General features: G+C 41.2%; 1 long non-coding RNA gene across 1 annotated transcript; it reads left to right on the forward strand.

Moving 5' to 3' along the window:
* Positions 1–1,919: 1,919 nt before the first annotated feature.
* On the forward strand, positions 1,920–3,200 carry LOC128438850 (uncharacterized). Its single transcript, XR_008338392.1, has 4 exons — positions 1,920–2,480; positions 2,651–2,753; positions 2,865–2,945; positions 3,054–3,200. It is a non-coding gene; the product is annotated as an uncharacterized LOC128438850 (long non-coding RNA).
* Positions 3,201–3,443: the final 243 nt, after the last annotated feature.

Genomic DNA, 3,443 nt, shown 5'->3' on the forward strand with positions numbered 1-3,443 from the left:
CGTAAAAAGAAGAAAAATGAAGAGGAACAAAAGAAGAGACAGCGGGGGGCTATACAGAAGTTTCTGTCGGGCAGCCGCCCGACAGCTGTAAACCTGCTAGTGTTAGCAGAGCCGGAGGCCGAGCCAGGCCCGGAGACGCGGGCCGAAGACGCAGCGGAAGACGCTTCGGCGCCTTCAACATCAGCGCCATCACAGGAGAATGACAAAATGATGGAAGAACAGCAGCCGGCCAGAAAAACTGAGCCCAATATAGTTTTGACGGAGCCTCTAGACCCGGAAAGGGTATTGACAAGCTATCCATCTGATCCTGCAAAGTGGGACCAAATTGACGACAGGATGCGGATGCGTGAGTACTTTGCACTAAACCATCCCTGTCAAAATATTGGAGATTTCTCTGCATCACAGAGAAAATATGGAGACATTAACCAAAGCTTAACTAAGGAACATTTCTTTAGAAAAAAGCTAAATGGAGAAACCCTGTCAAGAAGATGGTTAGTGTACTCACCGTCTACTGGCACTGTATTCTGTTACTGCTGCAAGTTGTTCAGTATAAGAGACAATCAATTTGTCACTGGATTTAATGACTGGAAAAACTGTGCTAATCGCTTGCATGAACATGAGAATGGTATGGATCATCGCACTGCTGTGCTGAGTCTATCATCACTTGGAAATAAAAATGCACGCATAGATTCAAACATAGTACAGCAACAGGAGTCTGAGAGAGCATACTGGCTCAACATTCTGAAACGTATAATGGCAACTATTCAGTTTCTTTCTTCGTGAGGACTGCCCTTCCGTGGGGACGATGAGGTAGTAGGATCACCCCACAATGGGAACTTTTTGGGCTGCTTGGAGTTAATTAGTCGCTTTGATCCACTACTGTCAGAACATCTAGCCAGATACGGAAACAAGGGCAGGGGAAATACCAGTTACCTGTCCTCTACAGTTTGTGATGAGTTTATTCAGCTGATGGCTGAGAAGGTTCTGCATGCTATTGTAAAAGAAGTTAAAGATGGCAAGTATTTCTCCATCATTGTGGACTCAACACCTGACATCACACATGTTGATCAGCTCTCTTTGATCATTCGCTATGTCCTGAAGAAAAGTGGGGAGCCTGTTGAGAGATTTTTGGAGTTCATACCACTACATGGTCATACTGCAGAACACATGGAGGAAACACTCAAATCTGAGTTAAAAGAACTGGACATTGATTTGATGGACTGTCGTGGGCAGAGCTATGACAATGCAAGTAATATGGCAGGGAAATATTCTGGACTGCAGGCAAGAATAAAAAATAAAAATCCTAATGCTGACTTCATACCATGTTCTGCACATTCTCTTAATTTAGTTGGTGCATGTGCAGCAGAATGTTGCCTAGAAGCAGTTTCATTTTTTGGCTTCATTCAAAATCTCTACAACTTTTTCTCAGCTTCAACTCGGCGGTGGGAGATTTAAACAGCCCACCTCACAAAATGCGAGCGAGGTCTGACACTGAAGAGCCTTTCCGGCACAAGGTGGTCTGCGAGAGCTGATGCAACAAAAGCTCTGAGATTTGGCTACAAAGCTATTCAAGATGCTTTGAATGAAATCAAAGTTGACCATGGAACCCCCAGAGCTGCTCAATATGAGGCATGTCAATTAATAACAGTGATGGACACCCTTGAAACTGCAGTTATGACAGTAGTGTGGGATGACCTGCTGAGAAGAATCAATTTAACCAGCAAAGCATTGCAGCAGGTACAAATTGATGTATGTACTGTTCCTATTCTGTACAGTTCACTCATAGAGTTCATAGGACAAGCCAGAAATGATTTTGATGTCTATGAAGCAGAGGCCAAAACCTTCACAGCAACAGAGGGATACAAAGCAGATAGCCAAAGAAGACGAGTGAAGAAAGTTTTGTTCGGTGAGTCTGCAGGTCCAGAGGTGCAGCGCTCAGGCCGTGAAGCATTCCTGATTGACTCACATTATGTCATCTGTGACTGCTTGTCACAAGAATTGAAACGAGGCAAAGACGCATACAAAAATGTGGAGGAGAAATTTGGTTTCCTTACTAAAACGAAATCAATGGACATTGAACAAATCCATGCAGCCACAGAAAAGCTGAAGAAAATATACCCTCAGGATCTTGAGGAGGACTTTACAGCAGAGTTTTGCCAGTTCATCTCAATGGTAAAAGATGAAGAATCAGTCATGGCCATGTACAAGAAGCTCCTAGAGCTAGGCTTGAGGGATGCTTTCCCTAATGTGGACATTTGCCTTCGCATGTATCTGACATTACCGATTGCAAACTGTTCAGGAGAAAGATCATTTTCTTTGTTGAAACGAGTGAAAACATACCGGAGAGCAACAGTAACAGAAAAAAAACTGAATGCCTTTGCCCTGTTGGCAATTGAGAATGGATTTACAACCTCCCTGGATTTTGAAGACATTATCGAGGACTTCGCCTCATCAAAACTTAGGAGAAAGCATCTGTAAAGGTAAGTTTCCCATTTTAAAATCAAATGTAAAATGCATATAAATTAAATGTATAATATAGGGCTATACTTTCTACTATAATGAAATGAAATATGAGGAACAAACCAAGTATATTCAAATCTCAAACAGCTGTCTTTCATCTTATGTATACATTTTATTATTTCTCCACAAGATCGTGATGATGCTGTCAAGACGTGTTTCTGCTGCGATGGAGGCCTGCGATGCTGGAAGGCTGAAGATTATCCCTGAGTGGAGCATGCTAAATGGTTTCCTCAGTAAGTGCTGCTGGTTTTATTTATTATTATTTATTGTTGGACAGTTTCTAAATGGTCTTGATAAATGTGAAGCGTTCATGTTTGTCTTCTTGTTCCTGTACTTAATCACAGGTGTGAATATGGGCTCCAGGAGAAGGGACAAGAATTTTTGTTCACCCAATTCAGGCTCGTTTTCCTTGGCTGTCTGAGCAGGTTAGTAAAGAAAAAATATACAAAAAAATATAAACATAAGGTATGGATCAAGTTATTTAATGATTGCTTATTTTTCTACGATGTTTCTGTGATTAAATCTGCTTTTAGAGTGCAGTCTAGTAAAGCACACCGTCCAGAGAAACATCCAGACCAGTGGAGAGAACTGCTGAACAGTCCAGACCAGGAGCTGAGCTGCTGAGTGTTGAATACCAGAAAATGGAAGAGAGGTGATGGTTGTCCATGAAAATAAACATCTTTCTCACTACAGCACACTTTCTCTTACTGCAAATTTTATTGGTCTTTGTATATTTGACTACTTATTTAACTATTCAATTTAATCAACACATTTAATTAAGATTTTCTGCAAAATGCAATAGCTTACAACATTTATCTGATTTGCTCTGTTTACATAGCAATGCTGACACCTATTGGTGATTTACTGGTACTACTGCCTTAACAATGACACTCGCAATGGATAGGACAAGGATAATTTAATAG

The sequence above is a fragment of the Pleuronectes platessa genome, chromosome 4 (assembly GCF_947347685.1).
Source record: "Pleuronectes platessa chromosome 4, fPlePla1.1, whole genome shotgun sequence".
NCBI lineage: Eukaryota > Metazoa > Chordata > Actinopteri > Pleuronectiformes > Pleuronectidae > Pleuronectes > Pleuronectes platessa.